Genomic DNA, 23273 nt, shown 5'->3' with positions numbered 1-23273 from the left:
GGCAGGCGGCAGTAACGGCAAAACATGTTTCTTCTTGTGCTTGTCCGCAGGAACCCTGCGGGAAGGACAGTAGGCGGCACCGCGAGCCTCCTTTCCTCTCGTGTGATTTGCTTGCGCGTTAAAATGGGGGCTCCTGAGCATCGAGACTCAGGAGCTCTTACTGGCTCTCCAGCCCTCACCCACTGGCCTTGACCACGACATCACAACCTGGCATACCAGCGGCGGCTGAGCTCGCTCGAGGGCCGGGACCTGAGGATGTAGAGCAGTAAGAAGAGCTCGGGAGAGGGAAAACTCGTACGGGCCGACCTAGCTATGTCGGGTAAGTTGGCGCGTAGTAGCGCAACATCAGGAATTACCACGAAGTCATTAAGATAAGTCCCTCCCTCAGATCGGCTAAATATTTGGGCTTAATAGTCGCTCACACCACGCCGCAACCCCGCTGCGGCTAAGTCATCTTCCTTTCTTTCCTTACCATGGCCGCTTGGGCGCTAAGGGGGACCTCCTGAGCATCACGCCTCAGGGGCTCTTACTGGACCTCGGGTCGTGCACCTCCTAGCCTTGACCACGGCATCGCGACCTGGCATACCAGCGACGGTTGTAGCCTCCTTGGGACTGGGACCCATCAGCGTAGGGCAACAAGCTATCGCGAGGAAAGAAAGGGGAGGCCGAGCCTTAATGGGACGCGCGTTCATCAAATCTTCATAACAATGGAAATATGTACAAAGGCATTGCAGATCCTTACATACCCCCACGGGGCGATTCATGATCATTCGCAGGAAACAAAAGCTGATGCTAAGGGGATCCTATCTACATCCTCCCGAGGCGGACGCCATCATCAATAGTGGGCCACGGGAGGCCGGCGCCAACCCCATCCAGATCAGCGGCGGCGGCGGCGGCTGGACGCCGCAGCCCTGCTCCGAGCATGGCGAGAGCTCGGGGGGACGTAGCTGTCATCGCTCGTCTCTGGAGACTCGTAGAGCTCGGGAGAGCTGCTGGATTCCCAAGGGCTGCTGCTGCTGGAGTAGTCGCGAGCGGAGCATGCATCAACCTCGTGCTCCTCTCTGGAGCAGCACTCCAGACGCGGCCCTCGGCGTCGAAAACCATGAAGAGAAGCGTGGAGGCGCCATCGTACTCGAAGTGGATCGCGAGGGCGCCCCTCGCGTGACAGATCCGTATGATCTCGCCCCAGCCGTGAGTCATGAAGATCTTGCCAATGGGGACCGCCTCGATCTTCGCTCTAATCGCCGGAGCGCCGCAATTGGCATGCTGTAGCCAGAGCTCGAGAGGCCCCCTTAGTGGCATCACGTCGGAGAAGAACTGTGGGAAGCGGATCCAAGAGTTCGGAGGTGTCAGCGCCCACAGCACCAACCCGCGCGAGGATTCCGCGGCGTGGACGGCATGCGTCGCCGTGGCGCGGCGACCCCGGACGCGGCGTGGGTAGCGCTGCTCGCCACTTCGTCCTACCGAGCCCGCGGCTTGGGGGTACAGGGGTAGCGGATACCCCGGTGGATGTTGCTCGCACAAAGGCCTCGCCACCACCTGCATCGCCGCTTCATCACGGCGATGGATCGACCTCTTTTTTGGCGGGAGTGGCTCCAGGGCATCCCGTGGGGCTTTCCCTTTCTCCTCGGCGGAGAACCTTCTGATGGGCACCATTGGACCAAGAAGTGGAGCAAGGAAGAAGCAAGCAAGGAAGAGATGGGCAACGGGGGCTTTGCCCCCTCCCCATTTATAGCATGAGAAGGCCAACCAGCGTCTCCCACGATCGCAGGTAATCATGGTTTCCCTTGCATGTCGCAGGGACTCGTCAAGTCGTGCAGTCGCCAAGGCAGCGTGGGGAAGCGAAGACACCCACGTCCAATCAACTGCCACGTGTCAACCGAGGCCGCAGGCTTTTGGGGCCCGCGGTGCTTCGAGCTTGACCCTTGGCTTCGCTGCGAAGCCAAGCCTGCACGCACCTTGGGCCCCGGGGCTACTGTCGGCGTTCTGGGAACGGGGGTCCCCAGACTTGCCTGCCTGCGGCCCACAGCATGGCGGAGCCAGCAGGCCGTACGTCTCATCTTCACCAACAAAGCATCCAAGACCCTCGCGAGGGGCCAAGCCTCACGAAGCGGACGACGCAAGACCTCCTCTGGTGTGGCCTAACTAGCCAGGCTCACGAGGAGCGGAGATATCAAGGCGTGGCGAACCTCACGAGGTTCTCGTGACGTGAGCCATGACGATCGACACCAGGCGGGCGCCAGCGCGCGCAGCGTCCTTGTTTCCTCTTTGGTGCAAAGGAGGCAGGCGCAGCTGCGTAGTACCGAGGCCTCGGGCAAAGGTTGTCGTTTCAGTGCAACAAGACCAAGACCACGGACTACAAGACAGTGGTCATCGTGGATCCCAAGACAACGTCACCACCAGAGCTTTGTGCAGGCGAAGACCACTTTTGTCAGGATAACTTGTACTAGCTGTCCCCCTTCAAATTAGCCCGCCATTGTTGGCTCCCTTCCCGCTCGATATTTGGGAAGAGGACCAGGGCCTCTATAAATAGGACTAGCCATCACGGTGGAGAGGGGAGGAGATATGATCTAAATGGATCGAATCCGAGAGGAGATCTGAGACAGGGAGAGAGGGGCCGAGAGAGAGAAAGAGACACACCACAAGCTCACACGCGCAAGAACACCTCAACCTCAGGAGGCTGTTCTTCCCTTGTATTGTTCATCATCAGCCCTAGAGGTAATCCACCACCACCACACTGGAGTAGGGTATTACACCGCATCGGTGGCCCGAACCAGTATAAACCCCGTGTCTTTTTGTGGTGTGAGTTCGTCGAGTTCGTCTGCGAGATCTAGTGAGCTAGAGCGTTGATCGGCAGGAGGGAAAGACTCCGCGCGCACCCCCCTGTTCGAACCTTAAGGGTTTGCCGGAACCCCACATTCCGACACGCGCCCTTTCGAAGATGGCCCAGCTGTGGGAAGATCTCCAGGGCGCAGGCCCGCGCCTGGTGGCCGGGCGCTTGGAGCTGGCCTCTGGCTGGCTTCACTCTGACTCAGCGGTTCGAGTGTCACTGAGCCAGGCCGCGCCAGCCTCCGAGAAGGAGAAGTAGGCCGTAGCCAAAGCTGCGGCCGATCGCGAGGCGGCACTGAAGGATGCCGAGGCTGCCCGCGGCCGTTGCCAAGAGCTGGAGGACGAGCTGAAGGGCCTGCGCGACCAGCATGCGGAAGAAGCGTGTGGCCGCCAGGCGAAGGAGGAGGAGATGAGGGCTCCGGAGGATGCCGTCTAGGGCCGCGACGCCGAGCTAGGAGAGCTGGCGAAGGCGCAGGCCGCAGAGCGCAGCCGGCTGGAGGAGTTGGAGCGAAAGGCGAGGGCAAAGGAGGCCGATCTTGATGCCAAGGCAAAGGTCCTGGCTGAAAACCACGCGGCCTTCTTGCTCCTCGAGGAGAGGTCCCGCGTGGTGCTGAAGTCACTGTACAAGAAGGGCTTGGAGAGGCCGCTGGCCACCAATGAGGATGGCCCTACTCAGCTGCTTCCCTTCTTGGTGAAGGCACTCGAGGAAGTTGTGGAGGGCATCAGTCCCATGGCGAAGGCAGAGGCTCGTGTCCTTTCCTTAGCCGCGCTGACGCGGGTCTTCAACCACCTGCACCTTCGTGACCCCAACGCTCATCTTGACGAGCTGCTGGAGCCTGTAGCTGATGAACACTGCGCGGCTGCCGCCGCAGCCGTGAAGGGTCAAGTGGAGGCCTTGCTGAAGAAGTTCGATGCCTTCACCCCCGTGCCTTCGACTGGTGATGCAGGTGAAGGCGACGCTATCCAAGAGGGGGCAACTCTTGTAGGTGTCGGCGGTGTCAAGGGGTGACCTGCGGCTGTTTTTCTTTTTTATTCCTGCAACATGCACCATGCCTCATGGAGGCATTAAACTCGCGTTTGATATTGTGAGAATAATATGTCTTCTAATATTTGCTTTGAGATTTTGTGATTTTCTTCCTATCTGCTTTGTGTTCTGCGTCGGCAGAGCCCGGCCCCGCTGTAACGCCCCGAGACCGATGTGCCAGGTGTCTTCCTGTTATTCGCTGTTGTTGCCATGTCATCTGCTTGCGTGTCATGCATTGCATATCATGTCATCATGTGCATTTCATTTGCATACGTGTTTGTGTCATGCATTCGAGCATTTTCCCCGTTGCCCGTTTTGCATTCCGCTGCTCCGTTCTCCTCCGGTGGTCATTTCTACCTTTCTATCGTGTGTGTGGATTAAACATTTCCGGATTGGACCGAGACTTGACAAGCGGCCTTGGTTTACTACCGGTAGACCGCCTGTCAAGTTTCGTACCATTTGGACTTCGTTTGATACTCCAACGGTTAACCGAGGGACCGAAAAGGCCTCGTGTGTGTTGCAGTCCAACACCCTTCCAAAGTGGCTCAAAACCCACCTAAGATCTCTCCATCATCTCGGTCGTTCGATCACGATCGCATGGCCGAAAACCGCACCTCATTTGGACTCTCCTAGCTCCCTCTACCTATATATATGTGGCTCTCCCCGAATTTTTCGCGCAGTCCAACCCTAGATCCAACTCCCTCCGCGCCGCCGGACATGTCCGCCCGCCGGCGGACGCGTCCATCTCGACGGCCACCTCACTCCGCCCAATGGCGAGCCGCCACGTCACCCCGCCGCCGATCTCCTCCTACCAGCGCCCGCCACCTCAGCGCGCCTCCTCTCTCTCTCCTCCCGCGCCCGCCGCCGGCCCGCGGAGCCCAGGCGGAGCACGCCCGAGCCCGAGTCTCCCCGCCGCCACTCAGATCCGCGCGCCGCCCATGGGCATGTGCCCGCGCCGCCATCTCCCTCGCGCCGCCACGCCGGTACCTCCACCGGATTTCCTCACCACGCCGCCCGGTCATCGCCGCCTCGCGCCCTGCCCGGCCCCGGCCACCGTCGAGCTCGCCGGACGCCGCCTCTCCGCCCGTCGCCAGGCCACTCCCGAGCGCCGCCGAGGCCCCCGCGCTCCACCGTGAAGCCCGCACCGCGCCACCCTCGTCAGGATCCTTCAAGTCCGGTCATCGCCGTCTTTGCCGGATCTCCTCGTCCTCGCCGGAGTTTCGTGCCTCGCCGGAGAAGAAGATGGATTAGATCCACCACTCCCCGAACCAAACACCCGTCTCAGATCAGCACCGCGCCGTCCCGGATCCCTCCGTCCCACGTTGACTTTCGCGGAGGTATAATTTCACTAAGTCCCGGAGATTCCCAGATCCATGTGCCCATGTTCATCGCATCGTAACTTTGCATCCGTGGCTCCGATTCATGCATATAGCATATCAAAATGTTCGTCTCAGAGAGTACATCATTCCGTTCCATTGCATCATTTTCATTTGAGTTCATCTTGATACCCGAAATGCTGTTAGAAGAGTGCTACTTGAGATAATTGTCAGATCTGCTGCTCCATTTAGACATTTGTCATTTTTGCCATGATTATTGTGTGCATGATATGCCCTGATGCCCTACATATGTTTTGTTAAGGGTTTTGTCATCTTTCCAGAGGTGCAACCCATGTATTTTTGTGATGTGTGTGGTGACTAGTGCAAGCTTGCGAAGTGAGGCACTTGGTAATTCTGTTTTCAGGGACTTAGCATTTCCACTAAGTCCTTGAGCTGTTTATCTCATGATGCCATATGTTCATGTTGTTTCCTAGTGATCTGTGCCTCTTTTGAGGATGATCAGTAAGGATGTTTTATTAATCTTGTAGTGCTCTATCCATCCATGTCTTTGTTTGCAATTATGGAGCACCCTAGCTTCAGTCAATCAAGCTCTACTTTTGCTACTTTGTGAATCTGGGCAGGTTGTCAACTTGTTTGCAATTTTGCCGATGATGTTGTAGTTGATCCGTGCATGCTATGCTATTTTTCTTGCCATGTCTAGCTTGCATTTTGTGTGTTCTTGATAGATGTATGCTTATCTTGTCATGACTTGAACCGTAGTGAGTGCATCGAGCTCGTAAACATGCCTACTTGAGATATGTTTCAGCATGTGCCAGTTTTCACTAAGTCTGAAAACTGATTATGTTTTTGCGATGTTCACGTGCTTGTTAGTATATTTTTGGATCCCTTTTGGCTCAAGGTCACTAAGGGAATTTTGTTAAGATTTTTGAGTAGCTCCATGCCATGTCTTACTTTGTCATGTTCAGGTCCTGTAGCATGCATTTTTGTTGCTCCGAAGAGTGCTACCTGATCTGAAATTTCAGACAAGTGTTAATTTCACTAAGTCTGAGATCTGTTTACCATATGCATTTTTGCCATGCTTGTTTGAACCTGTTAATGGATTAATTGGCCGTAGCTCAGTGCTAGACTTTTGTTAAGAATCTTGAATGCATCCCTTTCATGTATTTTGTGGTCATGTTTGGGTGCTGTAGCATGTTCATCTCATTGCATTTAGATGGCTACTTGCTATAAATCGCAGACCAGAGTCATATTTGAATTGCTTGCCATTTCCAAACCGTAACTCCGATTCCGGTGATCTTTATATCGTTTTCAAGAGATTTCATCTCATCTTTCCAGTGGCACACTTGGATTTCCAAGTTAATGCCAGGTTCATGCATTCCTTGTCAATTCTTGCATATGCATCGCATCCCGCATCCCGCATATCATACCATGTTCATGTGTTGGTTGTTTACTATGTTGTGTGCTTCTTTCTGGTGTTTGCTTCTTCGGGTTGGTTCCATTAACGTCGCATTGTGAGGACCCATTCGTCTACATTCCGTTTGTCTTCTTCATGGACTCGTTCTTCTTCCTTGCGGGATCTCAGGCAAGATGATCATACCCTCGAAATCACTTCTATCTTTGCTTGCTTAGATGCTCGCTCTTTTGCTATGCCTATGCTGCGATACCTACCACTTGCTTATAATGCCTCCCATATTGTTGAACCGAGCCTCTAACCCACCTTGTCCTAGCAAACCTTTGTTTGGCTATGTTACCGCTTTGCTCAGCCCCTCTTATAGCGTTGTTAGTTGCAGGTGAAGATTGAAGTTTGTTCCTTGTTGGAACATGGAGATGTTGTTCCTTGTTGGAACATGTTTACTTGTTGGGATATCACAATATCTCTTATTTAAGTAATGCATCTATATACTTGGTAAAGGGTGGAAGGCTCGGCCTTATGCCTGGTGTTTTGTTCCACTCTTGCCGCCCTAGTTTCCGTCATATCGGTGTTATGTTCCCGGATTTTGCGTTCCTTATGCGGTTGGGTTATAATGGGAACCCCTTGACAGTTCGCCTTGAATAAAACTCCTCCAGCAATGCCCAACATTGGTTTTACCATTCGCCACCTAGCCTTTTTCCCTTGGGTTTTGCGGACCCAAGGGTCATCTTTATTTTAACACCCCTGGGCCAGTGCTTCTCTAAGTGTTGGTCCGAAACGGGCAGCCTGCGGGGCCACCTCGGGGAAACTCGAGGGCTGGTTTTACTCGTAGCTTGACCTATCTGAGTGTGCCTTGAGAACGAGATATGTGCAGCTCCTATCGGGATTTGTCGGCACATTCGGGCGGTGTTGCTAGACTTGTTTTACCATTGTCGAGGATGTCTTGTAACCGGGATTCCGAGCCTGATCGGGTCTTCCCACTGGAAGGAATATCCTTCTTTGACCGTGAGAGCTTGTGATGGGCTAAGTTGGGACACCCCTGCAGGGATTTGAACTTTCGAAAGCCGTGCCCGCGGTTATGGGCAGATGGGAATTTTTTAACGTCCGGTTGTAAAAAACCTGAACTTGACCTTAATTAAAATACATCAACCGCGTGTGTAACCATGATGGTCTCTTTCCGGCGGAGTCCGGGAAGTGAACACGGTGTTGGAGTTATGCTTGACGTAGGTTGTTCTAGGATCACTTCTTGATCATAGTTTCTCGACCGTGCTTTGCCTTCTCTTCTCGCTCTCATTTGCGTATGTTAGCCACCATATATGCTAGTCGCTTGCTGCAGCTCCACCTCATACCTTTACCTTACCCATAAGCTTAAATAGTCTTGATCGCGAGGGTGCGAGATTGCTCAGTCCCCCTGACTCACAGATACTTCCAAAACCAGCTTGCAGGTGCCGATGAGTCCGTGCAGATGACGCTACCAAGCTCAGGAGGAGCTCGATGAAGATCATGTTCTTTATGTTGTTCCGTTTTCCAGTTGATCAGTAGTGGAGCCCAGTTGGGGTCGATCGGGGATCTGTGTCGCATTTGGGGTTCTTCTTTTATTTTGGTTCCGTAGTCGGACCTTGATTGTATCTGGATGATGTAATGCTTTATTCATGTAATTGTGTGAAGTGGCGATTGTAAGCCAACTATGTATCTCTTTCCCTTATGTATTACATGGGTTGTGTGAAGATTACCTCACTTGCGACATTGCTTTCAATGCGGTTATGCCTCTAAGTCGTGCTTCGACACGTGGGAGATATAGCCGCATCGAGGGCGTTACACCCGCGCATACCTCAACCGCCATTGGGCCGACCAGAAACCAGGATGGACCAAGGAGTGAGGGGCTACATGACCAATTAGGCTCCTGAGTCGCGATGCTCAGGAGTCCCCCTTGACACACAAACATCTTATAGGAAGGATGCATGAGGATAGGTTAATTTTCTACGTCGGCAGAGCCCGGCCCCGCGCATACCTCAACCGCCGTTGGGCCGACCAGAGACCAGGGCGGACCAAGGAGTGAGGGGCTACGTGACCAGTTAAGCTCCTGAGTCACGATGCTCAGGAGTCCCCCTTGACATGCAAACATTATCCATACCTTTGCCCTCTCCGAGGCTCGGCTCGGGAGGGGCGTGCGACGATCAGGTCCGAGGGACCTGGTTGGCTGGCGTACGCTTGGGCGTGACCCGAGCGCAGCCCGCGTGCCCAGCCCCCTCGCGCGGCTCTCCCGAGGGGAGGCGTTGTGGTGAGGCCAGACACTGAGCTCTGGGGCTCCCTAAGGTTGGTACGGTCGTGAGTCCGCCCTCAGTTGTTTATCACCAGCGCGGAGCGTAGTGCTTCCTCTTGTGCACGGGCATAGCCGCTCCTCAGCAGTGTTGACGGCCAGCGAGGGGCTTGGTGCTTCCACTGGGGCGTGGGAGGGGGACTCCCTACTGCGGAGAGCCCCCAGGGCATGTACAGCCCCGCCCTGACACGTGGCTTGCAAGGCAAGGCTAGACGAGGTGTATCTGGGCACTCATGAGCCAGCACGGGACTCACGAGTCCCTACCTCAAGGCGGGTTGCGCCTGGTCTTGGTTCTTGTTTGCTGTGTTGGTCCTGTGAGGTGGTTAGACAACCTGCGCCGCACGAATCTCCTAAGGTTATTGCGTGAGAAAGATAAGCACCAACGGCCCCAGGAGGTGACGTGAACGGGGCCGGCTTGCCAGACAGAGCTCAGCCGCTGGATTTATCGACGCTGCAGGGACGGGCCCGAGCATAGACACCGTGCTTAACTTACTCACGCGAAGGGTCCTGAAGAAAGACGACCTACGCATGGCTCCCATGGCGGCTGACAATCAAGTAGGTGATAGTCATAGATAGATTAAGCATGGAAGGCAACCTAGCTCAGGTAAATGCAGGGAAGATGCATGCCACTGGGTCAGGCCCGAGCGGCTTGGGGATGATGCAGCCCGAGGGGCGCTCCAAACAAGGTAAGCTAAAGACATAAAAATGGATACATGCCACAGGGACGAACCCACGCGGCCTAGGAATGATGCAGCCCTGGGGGCGCTCCCAGCTGAATGAACTTGGAAAATGTCACCTGGTTCTGTTGATGAAGGAGAGTTGGGGTAGCTGAAGGTATGCGGCGAAGGGGCTACTCCTCATGAGCCACCGGGGCCCCGAGCCTCGGGAGGCTCTAGGGGTCCAGGGGGTTCCTTGAGGACCATCTTCATCTCCGCTAGCACAGCATGGTGCTTGCCCTCCTGAGCCGCCAGGATGTTCCGCAGGTTGCGCTGATAGGCAGTTGCCACGCTCGGCAGGCCAAAAGGCATGCGAACGTAGCTGTGAGGTGGGCCCTCACAGCGTCCCACGCGCGAAGGCCAGAAAAGCTCCTGAGAGGCGGCCCGGTTGAGCCTTGGGACATCGATGCAGACGCGCAGCCTGGCATCCTCGCCTGGATGCGGAGCTGCGCCTAGTGAGCGGCGGCCGCCGCGCATGGCCCTTGCGTTTTGTAGTTCCTGAGTGGTCTTGGTGATGAACTCTTGAACGGTGGGCACTCCTTGCCATGTGTTCTCCTGAGGGAAACATGTCGTGACGCACGCCTCAAAGTGGTGCCCAAGCGCCTCCCTCATGATGCTGGCAAAGTCTGAGGCCCTCCAGAAGAGAGCCCCCGAGCCCTGCCCGAGAGGGGCGCTGGGTGCGCCTTCCTATGCGATGGAGGGAGGCGCCCCAGGCGCGGGCGTCGATCCTGACAAGGTCTCGCTTTCCTGAGGCCTTGCATGGCGCACCTGCTTCTTCTTCTTGGGGGTGGCCTCAGGAGGGCGCTCGCCCTGGCCGTCGGGGTCATCGATTGCTGCAGCTTGGAAGGCACGCTTGAGGGAGCACATCGCGTCTCTTTCCTCGCACAGGACTGTGATGATTCCTCCGCTTCCCGGCATCTTGAGGACATTGTACCGTGATGGGTCACTGCCATGAACTTGGCCAGGGTTGGATACCCGAGGATGGCATTGTATGGCAGGCGGATGTAGGCGACGTTGAAGTCGATGAGTTCGGTGCGGTAGTTGTTGCGTTCTCCGAAGGTAACGGGGAGGCGGACCTGCCCGATCGGGGTAGTAGAGCCGTCAGTCACTCCTGAAAAAGGCTTGGTAGGTTGGAGCTAGTCATATGGCACTTGGAGGTTGTCGAACGTGTCGACGGATAGGACATTGAGCCCTGTGCCGCCGTCGATGAGGGTCTTGGTAACTTGCATGTTGCTGATGACTGGTGAACAGAGCATTGGGAGGACGCCTGTAGTAGCCGCGCACTTGAGTTGATCTGCCGAACTGAACATGATGGGGCACCTGGACCATCTGAGCGGGCATGTGGCCTCGAGCTTGGGGAGGACTGCATTCACTTCACGAGCAAACTGTTTGAAGATACGCTGCGAGGCTGGGGCTTGAGCTCCGCCCAAGATCCAAGCGATAGCGCACGGCTCCTGGAAGCCCCCAGCCCCCTCGTCTTGATGGTGGTCGTCATTCCTTCTAGGTGGTGGCGGTAGTGGAGGAAGGCCAGCGTTGCCCTGAGGACAATCCTCATGAGGCTGGTCCCTCCAGCCGCCCTCGCGAGGCTGATCCTGCTAGCGGTCCTCACGAGGATGGTCATGCCACTCCTGGCACGGGCCACGGTCGTCCCAGCGTCCGCCACCACGTCCCCCTCCTCGGTCGTAGCCCCGTTCGCTGCGCTCGGGGCGTCAACCGAAGCGTCCTTCTCGAATGGCTCTGAGCTCTTGACAGTCATTGGTGTTGTGGGTATGCAGGTTATGGAAGGCACAGAACGGTCGGCTGCTCTTGGATGACTCGGGAAGATCTCGGCCGCGCTTGGTGTCTGATTTCACCGCGAGCACGGCCACTCCCTTGCGTTTCACGTCCTTGGCCTTGGTCTTCTTCCCTTCTGGGTCTGCGGCAAGGAGTTCGAGGAGGGAGAGGCGCCCCTCCTCAGCTCTTGCACACTTGGTCATGATGTTGAACAGCTCCAAGGTCGTGCACAGCTCCTCATGGATGGCGAGCTCCTCCTTCATATTGACGCCACGGACGCTGTCGGAGAACGCTGAGATGATGGCCTCGTCGGTCACCTTGGGGATCTTGATTCACGCGCTGTTGAAGCGCTAGATGTACTATTCCAGGGTCTCTCCTGGTTGTTGCTTGATGCGGTGCAGATCACCCGCGACCGGGGGGCGGTCGCGGGTGCCCTGGAAGTTGGCGATGAAGTGGTTGCGCATCTCGTCACAGGAGGAATATCAAGCCTGGAGGCAGGTTCAGGAGCCAGGAGCGGGTGCCACCCTTGAGAGTCATGGGAAACCAGTTCCCATGACTTTCTCATCGTCATTGGCCACCTCGACGCTCAGCTCGTAGAGCTACAGGAACTCCGCGGGGTCGCGGGCGTCATCATAGCGAGGAGGCAGATATGGCTTGAACTTGCCCAGCCAGGCGACGCTACGCAGCTCAGGGGTGAAGGCACGGCAGCCGGCTGTGGTCACCGGGGCCCGCCTTGGAGGTGGAATTTGGTCTTGGCGGCCACGCGCCGCTATGGCAAGCGGCGCGGGGCCTTGCCGCAGTAAACAATCCTGGCGCGGCAGTGCGAGGAGTGGCGGAGCGTTCGCTTGCGATCGAGTGACTTCTTGATAGCTTCTTTCTTCACGCGCGGGCGCTGGACGCGCGGGTTGTGCCGTGGAGCCGCGCGCCTTGGCGCTAGGGTGCCGTCTTGGTGCATAGGTGGTGGAGGTGCTTCGTGAGCTGCGTCGCCCGCGGCTAGCGGAGGGCGAGGCAGAGTGTGGGACGGCGCAGGGGAGCCCCCTGCGGCGCAGACAAGCTCGGCGATGCGGTCAAGCCAGTCCTCGTAGAGGTCGTCGACTGGGCGGTAGCATAGGAGCTCATGCGCCATGAGGAGCGCGGCCCATGCATCCGTGGGAACGCGACGAGCGTGAGACGACGAACCAGCGGGAGTCAGTGATGGAGTGGCGGTGCGGCCGTCCGGTCACACCGAGGGGTGCAGCGAGGATGCTTGCTGCTCATTCCCCGCCGGGCCGGTGGCGGCGTTGGCGGCAGGCAACGGAGAGCGACGGGGTGGCCCGCCGACAGGGGCCGTCTGAGCAACGTGGGTGGCGAGGGCAGCCTGGTGCTTGGTGCGAGCGCGGTGTGCGTCCGCCATGGAGACGATGAAGCGATGTGACGCGGAGCAATGGAAGGGAAGCTTCGGCGCACCCCTACCTGGCACGCCAAATGTCGGATCATGAGTTCCGGCAAAACCCTTGAGGTTCGAACACTGGGGTGCACGCAAAGATCTCCCCCCTACCGATCCACGTCCTAACTCAGCTAAGATCTTACGGACTAACTCGACGAACTCGTAACACAAAGGACACAAGGTTTATACTGGTTCGGGCCACCATTGTGGTGTAATACCCTACTCCAGTGTAGAGGTGGTGGTGGATTGCCTCTTGGGCTGGGGATGAACAGTACAAAGGGAAGAACAGCCTCCTGAGGTTGAGGTGTTCTTGTGCTTGGCGAACTTGTGCGTGTGTGGTCTCTTTTCTTTTCTAGCTACCCTTGTTTCTTCGTCCCCCTAGCTAGGGTGGAGGCTAGTCCTATTTGTAGTGGCCCTGGTCCTCTCCCCAAATATTGAGCGGGAAGGGAGCCAACAACGGCCAATTTGAAAGGGGAAAGCTATTACAGCTTATCCTGACAAAAGCGGTCTTCGCCTGCCAAAGGCTCTGGTGGTGACGACGTCTTGAGCTCCACGGTGACCTCCGTCTTGCCGTCCTGCTGGTCTTGGTCTCGTTGCACCGATATGGAAACCTTTGCTTGATGCGTCGGTACTCTGCGCCTGCGCTTGCCCCCTTAGCACCAAAGAGGAAACAAGGACGCTGCGCGCACTGGCGCCCGCCTGGCCTTGGTCGTCATGGCTTACGTCACGAGAACCTCGCGAGGTTTGCCTAGCCTTGAACTCTCCACCCCTCGCGAGCCAGCCTAGTTAGGCCACTCCTGAGGTGGTCTTGTGTCGTCCGCCTTGCGAGGCTTGGCCCCTCACGAGGGTCTTGAATGTCTTGTTGATGACAATGGGTCGTACGGGCCCGCTCGCAGAGCCACGCCGTGGGCCGCAGGCAGGAAAGTCTGGGGACCCCCGTTCCCAGAACGCCGACAACTATGTCAATATGTTAGTCCCAATAAGTGTTATAAAGTTGCTATAAAATGATTGTATAACATCCAAGAATGATAATATAACAGCATGGAACAAGCAAAAATTATAGATAAGTTGGAGACGTGTCAGCATCCCCAAGCTTAATTCCTACTCGCCCTTGAGTAGGTAAATGACAAAAACAGAATTTTTGATGTTGAATGCTGGATAACATGTTCATCACATTTTCTTTTCTTTTGTAGCATTGACATATGGACTTTTATATGATTCAAAGCAATAGTCTAGTTTTGACACGAAGATTTCAATACTCAAGCATATCAACAAGCAACCGTGTATTTCAAAATATCAACACTAAAGAAAGTTATCCCTAGCCCATCATGCTCAACCATTGATCCATTCATGAAACACACTCGCATATTAGCTATACTCAATGCTCAAGTATGACCATAGTGCCCTTAGTTGGTGCTTTATAAGAGAAGATGGAGACTCAAATAAAAATAAAAATTGCATAAAGTAAATAGATAGGCCCTTCACAGAGGGAAGTAGGGATTTGTAGAGGTGCTAGAGGTCAAAGCTTCAATTGAGAGATAATTTTTTTTGAGAGGCATACTTTTCCCGTCAACGAAAACGATCGAGTAATTCCCAACATTTTGCGTGCTAAATATAACATAGGCGGTTCCCAAATAGAAAACAAAGTTTATTCCTTTTTCCACCATTCTTTCACAATCCATGGCTAGTTGTATCCATGGGTTCCCTCCATACCAACACTTTCCAAGGAATTTATTATTTGACAACGTAAAGTAAATTTATTTTTCATTTCGGGACTGGGAATCCCTATTGCCACCGCACTCTCGTGCAATGACAAGTGAATAAACACTCATCTTGTGAATAACACATCTAGCATGGAAAATATTTGCCACCCCCTGCCGCTTCATGAGCGGTACGAGCACACAAAAAGGAAATTTATTTTGAAAATTAGAGATGGCACATACAAATTTCTTAGAATGGCACAGGAATACCGCATATAGGTAGGTATGGTGGACTCATATGGCAAAACTAGGTTTAAAGATTTTGGATGCACAAGTAGTATTTCTACTTAGTACAAGTGAAGGCTAGATAAAAGATTGAGAAGCAACCAACCAAGAAACAAAAAATCACATAAGAGAGCATTAAGCATAACTAACACCGAATAATGCACCACAAGTAGGATGTATTTGCATTGCATAACTATTGACTTTCGTGCTTGCATAGGGAATCACAAACCTTCACACCAATATTCTTACTAAAGCATAATTACCTACCAACATGACTCACATATCACTATCATCATATCTCAAAACTATTATAGAGAATCAAGTTTATTTTATCCAATGATCTTCATAAAAGTTTTTATTATATCCCTCTTGAATATCTATCACTTTGGGACTTGTTTCCTATATTGGAATTGCTTTTGACAAGCTCAAACAAATTTAAGTGAAGAATATGATCATAAAAATTTTCGTCTCTCAAAATAATATAAGTGAAGTATGAGAGAATTTCTTCAATAATTTACTAACTCTCAAACAAATCTAAGTGAAGCATGAGAGCATTTCTTCAAAAATATTAAAGCACACCATGCTCGAAAAGATATAAGTGAATCATTAGAGCAATTCCATAGCTCAAAAAAAGTTTAAGTGAAGCATAATTTTGGCTCTCTCAAATAGGTGTGTCCAGCAAGGATACTTGTGACAAACTAAAAAAGCAAAACAAGCAAAGACTCATATAATACAAGATGCTCCAAGCAAACTCACGACGAATAAAAATATTGCTCAGTGTAAAATACCGATGGTTGTTAGAAGAAAGAGGAAATGCCTTCTGGGGCATACCCAAGCTTAGTTGCTTGGTTCTCCTTGAATATTAACATGGATTCCAATGGCAAGAAAAATTGACTCGTGATCGAACCCATGACAAAGCACCTCTTCCAGTGGCAACAAAAAATGATATAGTTGGCCTAACTAAACCAAAGATTCAAAGAAGAAATACGAGGCTATAAGTAATCATGCATAAAAGAGATCAAAGAACTCAAATAACTTTCATGGATATCGATATGATCATAAACTCAAATTTCATCGAATCCCAACAAACACACCACAAAAAGAGTTACATCAAATAGATCTCCAAGAGACCATTGTATTGAGAAAAAAAGAGAGAAGAAGCCATCTAGCTACTGCCTACGGACCCGTAGGTCTACAATGAACTACTCACACATCATCAAAGAGGCACCAATGAGGATGATGAACCCCTTCGTGATGGTCTCTAGATTGGATCTCATGGTTCTATAACTTGCGGCGGCTGGAATTGTGTTTCGTCGACTCCCCTCGGGTTTTTTGGAATATTTGGGTATTTATAGGGTGAAGATGCGGTGCGAAAGGCCACCGAGGTGGGCACAACCCACCAGGGCGCACCTAGGCCCCCAGGCGCGCCAAGGTGGGTTGTGCCCCCCTCGGGGCACCCCTCTGGTACTTCTTTGGCCCAAGTTGTTCCTTCTAGTCCATCAAAATTCTCCAAAAAGTTTTCCTGCGTTTGGACTCTGTTTGGTACTGATATTCTGCGAAGTAAAAAAACAAGCAAAAAACAGCAACTGGCACTAGGCACTATGTCAATAGGTTAGTCCCAGAAGATGATATAAAGTTGCTATAAAATGATTGTAAAACATCCAAGAATGATAATATAATAGCATGGAACAAGCAAAAATTATAGATTCGTTGGAGACGTATCATTTGCAAGAGGGATTCTTAAACATGAAAGTACATCTTTCAATCACATTGTTTGCTCTGACGCAGATAGCCAAGATACATGTAACTCAATTATTACTCTATCATGATATGCATTCACATGTTCTTCCATGTTATATTCACATGATTGCATACATATAGGGGGAGCTTATGCATGTTACATGTTCCTCCAAAGCTTTTCTTACTACTCTTCATATCATTTACTTGAGCTTTGATGTATGTTGTCATCAATTACCTAAAACGGGGAGATTGAAAGCACAAGTGCTTCCTGGGTGATTTTGGTAATTAATGTCAACATATCCCTTGTTGGACTAATGGCTCTATCTAGTATGTTTCAGATAAGCTCAATAATGGTGTGGCGAGGACAAGAGGATGTGGAACCCCTTCAAAATGCTAAGGACGAATATTGGCAAAAGCTCAAGACTCTTTATCTTTATTTTAGTGATCCAAGATCACATTGAGTCCATAGGAAAGCCAATACTATTAAAAGGGGATGTGGTGTTGCTTAATGGTTTGCTTGCTCAAATGCTTGGTGATATGGCTCCAAAACCCTCAGCCACTTTCTCCATCCAAATATGTCAAAACCCTAACCTCCAACTCGGCCCCACCGATTCTTTATATCCAGATCCATCGAGTTCATATGACATAGACACAATGATAAACCCTAGCAGTTCGATATCACCGATACAGATCCCGGTCTCACCGAGATGGCCTTGCCAGCGCTCTATGACTTGTTGCATTTATTTCGGTCTCACCCAGTTATACAAATTGGTCTCACCGAGTTGGTTTGACAAATTCTTTATTGCCTTATTACTTAACTTCGGTCTCACCTAGTTGATGCAATCGGTGCCACCAAGATGATGTTTGCCCTAAGCCCTAGCACATCGGTCCCACCAAGTTGTTCCAGTCGGTCCCACCGAGATACCTAACGTTCACATTTTTAAACAGATCAATGCCATCGAGTTTAACTATTCGGTGTTTAACGGTTGGATTTTGTGTGGAGGCTATATATACCCCTCCACCCCCTTCTCCATTTGTGAGAGAGCCGTCAGAACGTGCCTACACTTACACCATACATATTCTGAGAAAGAACCTCCTACTCATGTGTTGAGATCAAGACATTCTAATCCTACCAAAAGAACCTTGATTTCTAGCCTTCCCCAAGTTGCTTTCCACTCAAATCATCTTTTGACCATAGCCAAATCTGAGAGAGAGAGTTGAGTGTTGGGGAGACTATCATTTGAAGCTCATGAGCAAGGAGTTCATCATCAACACACCATCTATTACCTTTTTGGAGAGTGGTGTCTCCTAGATTGGTTAGGTGTCACTTGGGAGCCTCCGTCAAGATGTGGAGTTGAACCAAGAAGTTTGTAAGGGCAAAGAGATCGCCTACTTCATGAAGATCTACCCAAGTGAGGCAAGTCCTTCGTGGGCGATGGTCATGGTGGGATAGACAAGGTTGCTTCTCCGTGGACCCTTCGTGGGTGGAGCCCTCCGTGGACTCGCGCATCCGTTACCCTTCATGGGTTGAAGTCTCCATCAACATGGACGTATGATAGCACGACCTATCGGAACCACGCTAAAAATATTCATGTCTCCATTGCGTTTGCAAACTCCATTCCCATCCCTTTACTTTCTTGCAAATTGCATGCTTTACTCTTTCCGCTGCATATACTCTTGTTGTGCTTGCTTGAAATGCATTGTGAATGCTTTAACTTGTGATAAACTAACCTTAACTTGAAGAATTGAAAAACTGCCATTTTTGCTTGTTAAGGGTCTAATCACCCCCCTCTAGACCCCTCTTCTCGATCCTCTCAAGGTGCCCACTACCTACCAGCCCAATGGCAAGGCCCCTGGCATGCCCTGGTGGCAACGTCACACTTTCCCCGTGTTACTCCGAACAATGGATGGCACAGGGCCTACTGCATCGCGCGGTGGAGGCCACTCCTTTGGGAGAAGAGGTCGGACTGGTTGCCTGGATGTGCTCTAATTTGAGGTAACAACTAAATCTTCTCAGATACTACTTATATCCTAGCTATATATGTCAAGCTCTGATGTGCCAATTCATTGTCTCCCATCAGGGTCATGCTCAACATTGGAATCTCATCAGCTAGTTCCGTGAATGTGGTCATCTATATTTTGAAAAAGAAGAGGATTAGAATTGAATGAGGTGAGAATATACAAGATTATCTATCTACAAAATATGTTGTGTCCTATGGTTTCCAGTTCCTAGGGTCACATCATATAGACAACATGTGCTTTGATGCCATTCTGCCATGACCCGGTCCCTGATAAGGGCCCGAATCTCTACACTTATTGTGTTAGTCGCAAGATCAATAGCTGACAAGCACAATCGATGATGAAATAGTAGGAATACATCACATGCCATAGAATTACATCATAGATCTAGTGCTTTACAATACACACCTTCTTAGCTCATGGGCTAGCTTACAATATAGTCACGCGGGCGATAATGTTCTAGTCTTGTGGCATCGAATCACTCACATTGTAACCCTACTCTGTACCTTCCAAACATTAAGTTAAACCTGCAACATGATACGTTATAGCCACAAGGGAAAATACATTGAATGTATTGGCAAGCTTCACCAATATAGGCTTCGCGGAACATAAACATGCAATTTGGTACGCTTGGGTTTTCCTTTGCGTGAAAAATAGTTTTCCTACCTTTATAATAGTGGTCTACTCTATTATATAGCTAGACATACTATATCACACAGTAGCCTGGGCAGATCGTATCACACGATCACCCAATTATAAGCATTTAAGTATGTGGGTTTCCACATCACACAGTTGTGTCGCCGTCCTGGGAACGGGGGTCCCCAGACTTGCCTGCCTGCGGCCCACGGCGTGGCTCCGCCAGCGGCCCCGTATGGACCATCTTCACCAGCAAACACTCAAGACCCTCACGAGGGGCCGAGCCTCACGAGGCGGACGATGCAAGGCCTCCTCCGGGGCGGCCCCACCAGGCTGGCTCGCGAGGGGAGGAGAGATCAAGGCAAGCGGCACCTCGCAAGGTTCCTATGACGCAAGCCATGACGACCGGGGCCAGGCGGGCGCCAGGGTGCACAGTGTCCTCGTTTCCTCTTTGGTGCTAAAGAGGCAAGCGTAGGCGAGGAGTCTCGAGGCATCAGGCAAAGGTTTCCATATCAGTGCAATGAGACCAAGACCAGCAGGACGGCAGGACGGAGGTCACCATGGAGCCCAGGACGACGCCACCACCAGAGCCTTTGGCAGGCGAAGACCACCTTTAGTCAGGATAACTTGTACTAGTTGTCTCCCTTCAAATTTGGCCGTTGTGGCATCCCTTCCCACCAGCATTTGGGAAGAGGGCCAGGGCCTCTATAAATAGGGCTAGCCACCACAGTAGGAGGCCAAGGGGAAAGACGGATCTGAGGCCATTCAGATCATCCTCATCCACACAAACTCACCAAGCACAAGAGCACCTCTCCTCAGGAGGTTGTTCTTCCCTTGTAACTGTTCATCATCAGCCCAAGAGGCAATCCACCACACCACACTGGAGTAGGGTATTACACCACATCGGTGGTCCGAACCAGCATAAATCTTTTGTCCCTTTGTTCTGCGAGTTCGACGTGTTGAGCCTCGAGATTGTGGTGAGGGAGAGTGCAAAGGGGGAGAAGAGATCTTCATGCGCACCCCGGTGTTCGAACCTCGAGGGTTTTGCCGGAACCCGAAATCCGACATTTGGCGCGCCAAGTAGGGGTACGCCGAAGCCTTTCTTCCATCAACAGACCCGCCAACGCTCTACAGCGCCAATGTTTGGCAACCTGAGGGCCGACGCCGACCACTGGGCAGCTTGGTCGGCCCGGGCGGCACCGTCCACCCAAGAAGACCTCAACTCCGCGCTCCAGGCGACACGCACACCGCCAAATGCCACGGGGCGCAGGCGACATGGTCCGAGTCCTTCCACCCTTACCCTGAGGTGCGCGCGGGCCGCCACAAGGGCCTCAAGCTACACCGCGGCGATGGCACCGCACACCCGACGGGAACAAGCAAACATGAGGGCCGCGCTCACAATGGCGCTGGAGCTGCTACAGTGCCGACTGATGGAGAGCAGCTGAGATGCATTGCTGCAGTGCATTGCCGAGCTGTTGGATGCCGCAGCCAGGGGTACGCCGCCTTTCTGCTCCTTGCTTATGCCTCAGGCTGCGGCTAGATCGCACGGTGGGCCTCGTCGCACCCGCGCGCCCCCGAGCGCACCAGGAGGTTTCGTCGGCATCGGCGCAACCAGCAGCACCAGACACCCAACCGCACATGTGCCTCCCCCGATGGGCGCAAGCATAAGCATTGCCACCCACGGCCCCGACAGGATGTCGCCCTACCATCCTCAGAGTGGCACGCCGGGCTAGGCAACATGGAGCGCGGGGCACTTCAGCAAGGTTTCCGTGGCGACTGCTCCGGAGGCCTATGTGCCCTGCATGATGGACCAGGAGTACACGCTGGAAGATGACCCCGGCTCATTCCTCAAGTCGGGATGGGAAGAGGAGATGCTGGAAGTTGAGGCCTTCTAGGAGCCACCCGGGAGCCTCGCCGACCACGCCGGCGACAACAGCTATAGGGTACCAGTAATCTCTCAGGAGCAGGCTTACGCTAACCATGGGTCGCAAGTGAATCAGGTCACAGCGGTGGATGACGGCCCAGCACGGCAGCCCCCCTTCCACTAGGGGAAGCGCACTGGGGGCTGCATGGGAGGAGCCGGGAGAAATGCCCCTCCCAGGATCGCAAGGAGCAAGGAGTCGCCCGGAGGTAGGTCCTCTGCCGGGGAGGCACTGGAGAGCCTTCCCCCCGGCAGATGGCCCATGGTCACGAAGGGCGCCGCTAGCGTCCCCTTTTCCCCTTGGCATCGTCCTGGTTTCCGGACGCCCCAATGGTGGTCGAGGGCGGCGCAAGGCGGGGCCCTCGCCTAGTGATATGAAGCAAGGCTCACACATGTGAAGGTCTCCGCTCGTGCCACTCTCACGTAATAATGAGTGGGGTTGTACACGCCCCAGAGTCTCCGGAGTGCCGCCCTCGGGCCTCGGGGGCTGATACGTCTCCATCGTATCTATAATTTTTGATTGTTCCATGCCAATATTATACAACTTTCATATACTTTTGGCAACTTTTTATACTATTTTTGAGACTAACATATTGATCCAGTGCCGAGTGCCAGTTCCTGTTTTTTGCATGTTTTTTGTTTCGCAGAAAATCCATATCAAACGGAGTCCAAACAGGATAAAAACTGACAGAGATTTTTTTTGGAATATATGTGATTTTTGGGAAGAAGAATCAACGCGAGACGATGCCCGAGGGGGCCACGACGCAGGGGGTGCGCCACAGGGGGTCAGGCGCGCCCTGGGCCCTCGTGGCCACCCCGTAAGGCGGTTGGTGCCCTACATTCGCCGCAAGAAAGCCAATATCTAGATAAAAATCGTCTCTGAAATTCATCCCAATCGGAGTTACGGATCTCCGGGAATATAAGAAACGGTGAAAGGGAAAAATTTGAGAACGCAGAAACAGAAAGAGATAGAGAGACAGATCCAATCTCGGAGGGGCTCTCGCCCGAGGCCATGGACCAAAGGGGAAATCCTTCTCCCATCTAGGGAGAAGGTCAAGGAATAATAATAATAATAATAATAATAATAAGAAGAAGAAGAAGAAGAAGAAGAAGAAGAAGAAGGGGGCCCCTCTCCCCCTCTCTCCCGGTGGCGCTGGAATGCCGTCGGGGCCATTATCATCACCGCAATCTACACCAACACATCCGTCATCTTCACCAATATCTTCATCACCTTCCCCCATCTATCTACAGTGGTCCACTCTCCCGCAACCCACTGTACCCTCTACTTGAACATGGTGATTTATGTTTCATATTATTATCCAATGATGTGTTTCCATCCTATGACGTCTGAGTAGATTTTTGTTGTCCTATCGGTAATTGGTGAATTGCTATGATTGGTTTAATTTGCTTGTGGTTATGTTTCTGACCTTTGGTGCCCATCATATGAGCGCGCGCGTGGATCACACCATAAGGTTAGTTGTATGTTGATAGGACTATGTATTGGAGGGCAATAGTGACAAAAGCTTCAACCTAGCATAGAAATTGATGCATACGGGATTGTAGGGGACCAATATATCTTAATGCTATGGTTGTGTTTTACCTTAATGAATGTTAGTAGTTGTGGATGCTTGCTAATAGTTCCAATCATAAGTGCATAGAATTCCAAGTCAGGGATGACATGCTAGCAGTGGCCTCTCCCACATAAAACTTGCTATCAGTCTAGTAAAGTAGTCAATTGCTTAGGGACAATTTCGCAACTCCTACCACCACTTTCCCAAACTCGCTATACTAACTTTATTGCTTCTTTACCTAAACAGCCCCTACTTTTTATTTACATGCTCTCTATATTCTTGCAAACCTATCCCATTACACCTACAAAGTACTTCTAGTTTCATACTCGTTCTAGGTAAAGTGAACATTAAGCGTGTGTAGAGTTCTATCGGTGGTCGATAGAACTTGAGGGAATATTTGTTCTACCTTTAGCTCCTCGTTGGGTTCGACACTCTTACTTATTGAAAGAGGCTACAATTAATCCCCTATACTTGTGGGTTATCAAGACCTTTTTCTGGTGCCGTTGCCGGGGAGTTATAGCATGGGGTGAATATTCTCGTGTGTGCTTGTTTGCTTTATCACTAA

This window comes from Triticum urartu, chromosome 5A, assembly GCF_056163025.1.
Source record: "Triticum urartu cultivar PI428250 chromosome 5A, HENAU_Tu73, whole genome shotgun sequence".
NCBI classification, from domain to species: Eukaryota; Viridiplantae; Streptophyta; class Magnoliopsida; order Poales; family Poaceae; genus Triticum; species Triticum urartu.
The sequence above is the reverse complement of the archived record's forward strand: the minus strand, read 5'-3'. Positions refer to the sequence as shown.